The sequence below is a fragment of the Dermacentor andersoni genome, chromosome 10, assembly GCF_023375885.2.
Source record: "Dermacentor andersoni chromosome 10, qqDerAnde1_hic_scaffold, whole genome shotgun sequence".
NCBI lineage: Eukaryota > Metazoa > Arthropoda > Arachnida > Ixodida > Ixodidae > Dermacentor > Dermacentor andersoni.
This window is the reverse complement of record NC_092823.1, coordinates 97,790,497-97,802,217: the sequence shown is the minus strand read 5'-3', so window position 1 is coordinate 97,802,217 and position 11,721 is coordinate 97,790,497.

The following is an 11,721-nucleotide window of genomic DNA, read 5'->3' as shown; positions in this document are numbered from 1 at the left end:
GTAAAATCTTAGCGCTTCGGTGAGCCGTCACTCAAGAACTTCGTTGCCTCACATTGAATGCACAACCGATCGGGTTCGTTCGCCGACTTTCATTGGAACCCACAGACGATGAGGTCAGAAACAAGGGGAGTAAAATCGAACTCAGCGTTACTGTCCTCATTCAATTTCCGCATCAACGAATCGCCGCTAATGATCATGCAATGGACTGGAAATTAAAAAAAAAATTCTGCATGATTTATCAGATCGAGTGTTGTCAAACCAACAATCTACGGACTCCGACGTAGGAGCTCTGCTGACAACGATGAAATTTGATCATCCTTCAAAGATGTTGAACACCGTTGCAGCTTTCGATGATTCTGACTGCTGTGTCGGCGGAATTTATGTAAAATAGATGACCAATTCTCTCGTCGCAGCGTCTTTTAATGGTTGTGTAGAGTCCATTCCGTCGATTTTGGTCCATAGTATCACAGCTAGACCGAGAACACAGACTAGCCACTGTGCCAAGCAAGCTGTGTCATCAACTTCTGACTTTCCGCACCCCCACCTTCCCGAAACTACAGTACGGATATAAGCTTATAAGATCGCCAACGCCGCGTCTTGTCCATCTAACGTTACTTGCGGGCTTCTGGAGTAACATTGTGCCCCTTACATCGCCTTACCAATCACAACTTGAATTTAGTGAAAAATTTCCATTTTTGATGTCCATTGTCTATTCAGGGGAAAATGTTTCTTAATGCTCCATTTACGAAAGCTCGGGCTTTTCCTATAGCTTTTATATACGACAGTCGTCTGCTCAGTCGTGGCTCTGTGTTTTAGCCGCACAGGGCACTGCCATGTGCAACTGCCCACGTTGCAAAAAAGGAAAGAAAAAGAAAATTCACACCGTCCATTTGGTCGTTCTATCCAATTTCTCTTTCTGAAATTTCTATCTCATAGTGCAACCGCAATTTTAACTTCACATTGGTAGGCTCTAGTCATACTGATTTTGTTGTTTGTTTACTATAGCTATTTCTCTGTGATAAGCAAATCTGTCATACTACGTATGACTAATATATCTGAATATTGTGCTAAATAATATATTTAAGGAATGTCTGCACTATTACGTAAAATAGCGTTAAAATTTGTCACTCGGTAACCCAATCCAACATGTGCAAAGCATTTGATACCCATCGTTAAATTTGAGCACTTCAATCAAAGTTTTCTTTTTAGTCGAACGGCTTAAAGGCCTCATCAGACGGTGGCCTTGAAAAGGTGGCGTGCGGTACAGAAAGTCATGTGAGCTCGCCTCCATCGGTGACGCGCTCGTGGAAATGTTCGCGCATTCGTCGTCTTCTTCCACAGCTGGCTCCGTTCCCGCTCGTTGTGCCAGAACAGGCAAATGAAGATAGGGTTAATTAAGGCAATGGAACCCACTACCTCAGGTGGGTATCCAACCCTCGGGCATACGTGGAAGTCGAATCGACGACTTTTAGCGTTAAAGTGAAGTTAATTAAGACGAATGTATATAATATAGAATTAATTAAGGCACTGGAACCCAATATCTTTGGCGTTAATCAGGGCAAAGTAAGACGCAGGTAATTAAGGTAGTGTCAAGTAAGGCACTTGAACTACCGACTTTTGGTGGGAGAAAACAAGTACTAAGAACCAATAACGCATTCAAATGAGAATGTCAGTAATTTAACGAATGTATCTTTAACGCACAGGCGTTCGCCTTCACCCACTTTGTCGTGTCCTAAAGAGACTTAGTGTATACCTGTGAGCAAAAGTATACGAGCCAAAGGCTCGCCAAAGCAGAAAAAGAGAGTCTCAGTTTCTTCCTAATTCAGGCACACAAAACTAAAATCGGCGAGTGTAATACAAACTTCGTACTAATTTCTCAATCCGGACTGCAGTCCAAACTTTAGACTTACATTCGTAGGCAAAAAGAAATTGTAGAAACCGTCGACGATGACTGTAAAGGCAAGCGAACAGCCAGTTATAACAAATCAACCAAGGAGCTAGTGAGCGATAATCCTGCTTTCACTTCCGTTCCCTCCCCCTCTCCGCAAATTGCGTGTGCGAGAATAGGGGCCGTTTCTCGGTACGTTTGCACGCCAATCCGACCACCGACCACCACCGACTGCCGCCAACCACAAAAACGGTCGAGAGCGGCAAAGAAAGGCATGCGTTTAAAATCCGCTCGATCGCAGAAGCCCCGGTCCGAAGCTTTTCCTCAGGGAAGCACGATGCCCGCGACCTCTTAGGAGTAAAAGCTTGACGTTCAAACAGGCGCCGTACTTAGCCGCAGGTGAGAAAAAACTACGTAATCGGCAATCTCTCTAACAACACAAATTGATACAATCAATTCAGATGATCACAACCCTATGCCAGGTATTGCATCCCCCGACTCTAAAGTATAGGGCAGCATAATTGACAAACCAAAGCTCATGGCATGTAACAGGACGCAAAATGGAAGTGCAGTTCGGTTGTTAAAAATGAGGACACTGAGCAGGTTGGCAAGGACTGACGAAAGCTTCGTCGTGTCGAAGACATGGATACAAGATGTCCTTTTAGCTCTTCTTATGCCCGTGTCCTGAAAGAGTGTCCTTCCTTGTCACGAATCCAATAGATATATTATAATAGATGTCTTAAGTGCAATGGTCCTAATGCTCGAAAGAGAAGAATCAGGGCGTCGTAACTTTGTTATGCGACCAATAAGCTTAAATTATGTGGCAATTTTCTCTACTCACGAACGAGTTAATACAATTAGGGTAGAAATCTCGGCTAGTTGGTGCGTATTCAAGAATTAAGAGATATCTAAAAAGGAAGTTCGTTCTAGCTGCGCGTTCTAGTCGGATGTCTTCTTAGCGCTAGCAGTTCCGTCTGAATTCCATAGTTTGCGCATTTCTTCGCTGAAACACGTAATGCTTTGATTTCGCAGAAAAATGTCATAAACCTTGCCTGCATGGGATTTGGTCAGAAAAAGGGCGATGACAACCAACGGAAGTCTCATTGCGGTGACAATTCGTCGTACAGCAATTTTGCTCTTACAGTATGTGTCCTCTTGGGATTCTGTGCGCTGATATATATCGACATGAAGTGCAAGATTGCTATCCCCGCCCACAGCCTCCTTATACGTTGAACGAAAGGAAAGCGTCACAGGCACTGGCATTATTGAGTGCAGCGAGTATTGATGAAATTCCTTTCTGAATGCTTACGGACATCGTGATTTGTTAAGGACAAATCTCTCTAGCAACCTTTTCTTTTCTACATTCTCGGAACCTCTCTTGAGGCGAGCTCTGTATTACGCAACTAAATGTCCCATGGCCTTTCTTTCTCTCCTTCGCACCTTCCGATCACAGCACAAGTGTGAGATTTGAGTCAGCGAACTTTGAACTGAAGCATAACTGCGAGTCGGCCTAGTTGGAACAGATTCATCTTAAAACTTTTTGTGCGCAAACAAACAGTGACGACCTTGTGTCGTCCAACAAACAGGGACGTCCTTGTCTCGTCCTTGTGTTGCCCCTATTCTTCGTCCCTGTTTGTTTGCGCACAAAAAGTTTTCAGCGAACTTTGCTGAAGGTTGTGCGTTGCGACAAGAAGAGATACCGTTGAGGTTCTCTGTTGCATACAAATATCTGCCGAAGCAGCGTTCCATACATTTCGCTTAATGTCTCGGTAGCTGGAGGCTGATTAATTCAGAACAATGTTGAAATAGGCTGACCTATGGTTCATGACGCTGGTTCATGACGCTCGCTACTTAGGAGTAAGAAGTGTATATAATGTGCCTATGTTTCGCTTGACGTAGCTTGAAGTAGCCAGAACATGGGACGCAAATATGTCATCCGGAAAACGAGAAAAACTCGTTTGAAAAGGTCAACCGTGCTCTGTCCCCTCCAACAGTACATTGCACATTGTCTTGAATCCTGGTCAAAGTTATTCGTGAAACAAATGAGCAAAATATTAATGCGGGATGTCAAGTGAGATGTCGGCAAAAGTGCATCAAGGTGGTTCCGGTCGCCAACTATTGATAATGTTCGAACTGGTTTGACAGAGGCCCTTTTGTCGTCTCGGGCGTCGAAAAGCAACCCATAAAGTGGGTTCTGAATGCTATGAAATGACGCGACAATTCTTTATGCAGCGTAAACTTGACAACCCTCCCACTCAATGTTGCATCTCCATCTCTCTGCACATATCCAAAGAAAAGCACATTTTACCAAACTCGACGATGAGTTGGGTCACATTGCGACGTTTGGTCACATTGCTCACGTACGTGGAGGTCCTGCTCCTCACCTATAACCCGGATGTTTAAAAAAGTTTAAGTTTTTCACGTTGGAAACACACCAGTCAGTATTAATAACCGGCTTGCCAAGCGTTTGTACCCTTGAGCTACCTTAGGGTATCAGTAGGAAGTGTCAGTTAGAGTCTGCAGTCACCCGACACAGACGCACTATTTGTCATAGCCTTATAGCTATGGGTAATGTTTTTTTGACGTAAACCGAAGATGAACAGCGAAAGAAGGCTGAAATTTTCTTCTTGGAATTCGTTTATAACTAAAGAAAGGTGGTTGAAAGCCACTTCACCAAAGAGTTAAGGTGGGGACCAGAGTGCAGCAGAGTGCAAGACAGACCAGAGTGCAACGTCACATTCAAGCCTGCGTTTTTCTGCTTTGCATCTGTTTTGGCTGTCACTGGGGCAACAAAGAAAAAGGGAAAGGGGAAATCCTTGCCAGGATACCGTGGAATTTTTCCGGCACGACCACTGCGGAGGGTGAAGTTCACTAAGGCTGTCGCGTGGCGCATGTTTCCAATCTTTATCTTCAAGATTCGCGATAGAGCTTTGTACCCGGATACCCTTGCAGACACAGTCGTATTCTAACTACACTAAAACATGAAATGCACACGCTCCTAGTCCCTGCATCGTCAGATCTTCCTATGGCTTTGTGCCCTTGCCATGCTGCTTTTCAATATCTTTGTTATTCCCTTTTATTCTCTGTATTGGTTGCATCTACAGTGATGAAGCGCAAAATCTGGAAACAGCACTTTACGTCGTCTACAGAGTTAGATATTCGTCGAAAAAGGAAGGTTAACTTCATGCGAAAAGTCATCCGCCGATGCAATACGGTAAAAAAATCACCGAAAGAGATATGTTCATTAAAAATTAAGACGGTAAATATTGGAAAGCGATAGATGTGCTCCAAATTTCTGGATAATGAAGCCTGCGAACGCTGGGCACTGCTTGTAGCGTAGCCGTTCTTTGTGGTGTCGCGGCACTACAACGATTCCCTTACAATTACTTTCCGTGTCTCGCCAGTGGTCTCAGCCGTGTTCGACCGTGAACGGTGGACGATATGAAAGAAATAAGACGGCTCAAAGTAATTTCCTACACTCTGCCGGTGTAGAAACAGGACAGTGTGAATATATATATATATATATATATATATATATATATATATATATATATATATATATATATATATATATATATATTCCTATATATTCCATGAATGTTACGGATGAAACGTCGTGGTTGCCTATAATTTGCTTTCTGAAACGCGTGCACGTGTGCTTCCGATCTCATTTCCTCGCCCAAGAATTTCCCAGCCGTGGACGAGAGGCAGGATATAAATCCTGCACACCAAGATTCTTGTCTGGTTTCGTGAAGCATTGCGAAATGTAGGCAGGGTATGTCAGCATTGACAGGTTTACTTATTCAGAATGCATATTTTTTCAAATGCTTCAAGATATTCTTCCTTAAATCTTTACAGTTCCTTCAACAGACTAGAGCTTTCTGGCCTTTTACCCCTGAAGCTTGTGCGTCTGTGGACATTTGTGGAAGGAGGCGCAACTTAAGCCACTTCTGGTGGTTGTCTTGCAGAGCAGAAACGTGGGTCACTTGGTATGTGTCACAAAAGATAATCATGTTGCTCACCCCTGTGTGGCATTGCGGACAACTTGGGTCATTGAGCATGTGCCGCTGCATAAGCTCACGAGCTTCGAAAGTGTGAATGCGATATTAGCATGGGCGCCTTCTTTAATCACCGGTAACGCATGTGCCAATGTGACCCAACGGGTATGCAGCCGTAGATGTGGTAAACAGATAGCGCCCATCCGCAGCAGATGCCACCGCATCAAGTGCGGCCGCTTGATGGATGGCCATTCCAACAAAGTGCCTACCAGAATACGTGGGCCACTGGAAGTAGCTAAGGGGTTCAACTAGGGTAATGTAATTACGAAATACACTATGGCCTGGTAATATTTGGCATCGCACATGAGAAGTGAGTTTGCCCCTTCGTGTGTCGACTGATGTGCCCGTAAGGCTCCGCGACTCCGTGATCGCATCAGGATATGTACCATGGGGCGCGATCGGGGATTGTTGTTAGGAACGCGCGTTCGGTTGCTCCGCGCGCGATTGGCCTAGGCCTAGGCCAGCTATTACTTACATTGATAAGCTAGTAGACAACTTGAGGCATTGGATATGTGCCACTGTTTATTGTGAAAGATAGCCCAACTATTCAAAGAGACCGAAGTAGCTAAATAAAAGGGAAACTGCAATGGGAACCGAGGGATCGGTGACAAGCAACGCCTATTTCGGGAAGCGCGAAAACATGTGCGAAGATCGGGTTGATTAGCCGACCGAAGGCATGCAGATACGGGCCTTCATGTACACATATTCAGACAGCTCATAGCGCTGTGTTTAGGTGCACATACGAACTTGGTACGCATGTCCGCGCATTCGAACGGCACTTGAACAGTCGTCAATATGGCCACCTCTGCAAAAATTATTCAGAAGGCATTGAATACCATTGGTAGATGTTGAGTTTCGTTTTAAGAAGTCATGGAGAGTTTGTTGCAATATCATTGTGTTCAGTGTTGAGGGTTTTTGAATATTAGCCACTGAAATTATATTGAAACACCGTTGGGTGTCTCAATGTTGAATACTTGTTAAGTTACCATTGAAAGTTCGTTGTGTTTAAAGAACTCGTGTTCGTTTTGTTGAATTGTTGAGTTACCATTAATACCCTATGGAAATGTCGCAGTAGTTTTGTTGACCTGTGGATGAGTTATTACTGCCACAGCAGTGAAAAGGGAGGTACAGTAGAGGATGGGAGAAGACTAGGTGGTAGACGAAATTCGGAAATTTGCGGGTGCTAGTTGGAATTGATTGGCGCAGGACAAGGGTAATTGTAGATCGCAGGGAGAGGACTTTGTCCCGCAGTGGACATAAAATAGGCTGATGATGACTGAAAAGTGTATTGTGGCCCAGTGGAGATGGCATTGAAATTTGAAAATTCGCCACTGAAATATGATTGATATTTTGTTCGGCTAGTGGATTTTTATTCAGATCACTTCGAAATCGCTTTGCTATTCACACTTGCATGCCCCTGTGCCTGATCATAACTTTCCCACACACAAACACAAGCAAAAGATGACATTGATATAACTGGTTTACCTTTATTCACACTAAAAATGCGGGCACATGAAACATTATTACAATACATAAGGCAAAACTGCATGGAGCCTGGAGACATATGCTACTACCTACAGCACTCTTAACCCTGTAAATACATCTGAAAAAAAAAACTATGCATTTGAATTTAATCAGAACAATGATTGTGGTGTTGACTTCTGACCTAAGTTTATGACTCGAAGGCAGTGACTCAAAAGGCAGGGCTTAAGTATACCTTTGCAACAAGTTGCTTTGAGCACATGAACACTTGAAGCTGGCTTGCATGTGTGAACACACAAAAGGCATCTGAATATGCTACATTAAAATTTTTCGCACACCAGCACATCACAGGAGGAGTTATGGCTGCCTCTGAGATGGCAAAATAACAAATACACTGGAAACGAATGACTTCACATAAATGTATACAAGCGGTAGCATTCGTCTTTCACCACGATTAAAATAAAATGAAGTAGCAAAATAGACTTGTCTGTTTGAGCTTTTTGCCCTCGAAATGTAAATATTTTCATGTTTTCCAAACATTCTATAAAATAACATATCTCAACTTAGCTATTAATTGACGAGACATCATTTAGAAAGTTGTCGGGCATGGTGAGCAACATCTTAATCATGCGTTTCTGACGAACCAGGTTTGCTTTCTTCAGAAATAATCTTATAATGCTTTTGTGTACTGAACGCAGCTGATCTCCCTGGTACAAGTCAATATCTAACTGTACACCATTTAATTTCTATGGTTAATTTGGGGTACAAAGAGTTTGTTGGTGGAGTTTCCTCAATTTAGCGAGCTCATTTTCAATTAATTTTTCTGGACTTGCACAAAGCTAAGGAAAACACTTTTTGGGCCTTTTTCACTATAGCCATCAATTAAGTGGTACTTCTTTCGATAAAGAGATAAGGCAAGGCTAATACTTTGAATGATAAGAGATAAAATGATTATTTACCTCAGAAAATTGGTACTAACACACAGCTAAGAGGATTCCCAACGGGCAAATAAATGGACGCTTGCACTTTCAGCGTCGAGTGGCCCAAAAATTGCCATTATAAAGCATGAGAAAAGGAATTGACTGAAAAGAATTGGAAGGAAAAGAATAGACTGGAAAGCCAGATTGGTGAGACAGTGAAAAACGCAAACAAATGCATGTACAAAACACCAATTACTCCAAATACACAGGTAGGGAAAAGTTTATTGAAATGCCATGAGAATTTTGCTGCGTAATATACGTAAAAGTTGCATAAAAATTGGGACAATGCAGCAACTGAAACACGTAGGGAGCTAAAGCACCCGTGTTGAAAAAAATTGGAACGAAAGTGACACACATACTTATTTAGGCACACAAGAATTTTTTCCCCGATATATACAAAAAGAACACGTGCACTTAACCATAAAAAAATGTTCCCGCACCTAGAGAATGCAGCACAGCATGAGGCAGCCTCATCAGAACCGAAAAGTAGGACTTAGTATGTTTAAAAACTACAAATTCTTGTACACCTACAAACAGGCACGTGACATGTCGTGCCTTCAATCGATGAAATTCATAAATCTTTCATAAACATAAAGTTTCTATCCCTCTTGTTGGTTGCCTCAGGGGACTCCTTGAAGTTGATCTAGAAAAGTGTACATCAGGGTTAAAAAGAAGGAGAACATGAGACCCTATAGAGTTCTACCAGAAATAAACTATGCAAATAACTTCATGAATCGATTCTACGGACACTTCGGCAATATGGTGTACATACATATTTGGCAAACCACCCAAACGGAGAGGAGGAGGGATTAAGGTATGAACACGCATGAACGCTGGCTCAACTAGCAGTTTATTCATGAAGAGAAATATCTCAAACACACTAGCCAACTTCACAAAGAAAAAGCCGTGCATGCGCAGCAGCAACAGCTGGGTACAAGAAAAAAAGGACTGAAAGATATGCCCTGTAGAATAAGCATGTGCGTCAAAAACAAACAAAGAAACCGCCTGAAAACTGAAATATTTGTCCTGTAAGCGATCATACTTAACGAGAAATGCTGCAGCAACTCTTTCCCTCTAAAGGTCACAGAAATCTTGCTTATGCATTTGTTATCTTTGTGATCAATATGTAATGCTTTCATAATTCCTCTTGTGTTCTAGTCTATGTGATGAAATAATCGTTCTTTCTTCGCTATGCAGGAGAAAAAACAATTTTGTTTTATCACAAGGACCGCAACGCCAGAGGAATTAAGGAAGCACTATTTATGGATCACAAACGAAACAAATGCGCAACCAAGTTATATGTTGCCCTTAGTGAGAAAGAGTTGCAGTTCTTAGAGTATTTCTCCTTGGGTAGTGTCACCTGTCGGACAAATCTTCCGTTTCTTTTTCGAGATTTGTCAGAAAGTTTTCGTTTTTCACGCACGTTTATTCTACATGACATTCAGTGGCGTAACTAGGTCGTCTGGCACCCGGGGCCCATGGGTCTTCTGCCCCCCCCCCCCCGGGTGTAGTCGAGGAAGGCGAGGATATCGACAATTTTCGGATGTCTTCAGACGTATATGACACCCCTCCCCCCCACTGGCCCCTTGCACCCGGGGCCCACGGCCCCCCGGCCCCCCCCCTGTTGCTATGCCACTGATGACAATGCTTTTCCATATTTTTTTCTTGTCACACGTGGCTGTTTCTGGTACACATGAATGACTTTTTACCTTGGTCAAGTTGACCAGAGTGTTTAATACCTGTCTTCAAGAATAAACTTTTAGTTGAGCTTGCGCTCGTGTGTGTTCCTACCTATTTCGTCGTCCTCCTCTGTTTGCGCTGCTATTTCAAGTACGCAGGTATAACGTGGTTAGGCTAATAAACATTCCGACAAAAAAAAAGGAAATACCTCCCCTCAAAAGGTAGCCCATCATTTACAACTAAAAGGTAGATCAAATCGAAAGTAAGCCTGCACAATGTCCATGCGCCAGTTGTTACACCAGAGAGTAGCACAAAAAATAGTTGAAAATCCCACTTGATAGAGTGTGGCAACAGAGATGCGAGCTTCTTAGTGGATCAGCCGCATGTCAACGGGTGCGTTTTCTACGGCGCCAAGCTGCTCTTTACGTAGAACACTTTAGCACCCGGGCCTATGCTACATGTGTAACCTGTGAAAAGAGAATGCGGACAGAAGATGAGATTACGCAGATTAAGAATCTTTCACATACTGCACATAACAATGCACGAAATGGAAGTACACAGTATACACTGGCAAGTAAAAATTTGCGTCCCTTTAAGAGGGCCGTCGAGAAAAGGAAGAACTGGGTTGCAACAGCAAACGTTATCTAAGATACGCACAACGATGCTTGTTTCACATCGATGAAAATTATTCCCGGCTCTCTCTCAGAACCAAAGACCAAGCGGTAACGCACAGCCGATAACAATCAGATATCGAATCTTTGGGCAGTAGTCCAGCAGCTCGAATGACCTAAATATACGCCGAGAGCGATGAGAGCGTGAGCGTTTCTGTTCGAGTGAGAACCTGTACCGCTTCTTTGAAGCTTAAGATCCGAGCTTAGGTGGCTCCGATCATCTCGCACGATTTGTGTGCAGAACGTCGCGTACACGCCCGTGCGCGCGTTCTCCGGTAGCGTCTGGGCCGTGAGCTTCATGCACGCGTCATTAGTCGCCGCGCTTATGTTGAGGCGCCAATGCGCCGACTGGCGCTCCTTTCCTTTCTGCAAGCAACGCGCATGCGGATCGGTCCAGCTCAAAGAGGCAGCAGAGAACGGTGGTGTGTTTCGGTTGTCTAATAAACGTGTGTAGTACGCCTTCAACGGCAACACGCTACGCTAGATAAAGTTGCTTACTGCGGTAGTTGTGGCGGTGATAGCCGATTAGGCGGGCCGTTTCGGCGGCTGTGTTCTCTGCCGACGTCGTCACCACTCCTCTGTTCATTTGCGCTCCGTATCCGTGTACAGTCACCGCGCGGAAGCTGCGACTTACCGGTTCTCCGCACATCCCGAAATGGCGAAATAAATTTTGCGGTGTGCCGCATCATTAGCCGCAACGAAAGTCAAGGCGCGCTTAGCCGCTACGGCACAAAACGTAATCACACTAACCGTATGGTATAGGATGAGCCACTAAGGATTAAAAAAATAATTATGGTGCCGTGCGTGCCAAAACAGCAATCTTATTATGAGGCAAGTCGTAGTGGGGAACTCCGTAATAATTTTGACTTTAATGCATTAACGAGGCTTTTCTCCCATTTTATTGTCTCTATCAAGAAGCAGCATACTTCAAGGCCAGCCATGCATGAAAGATCTAAGACAGA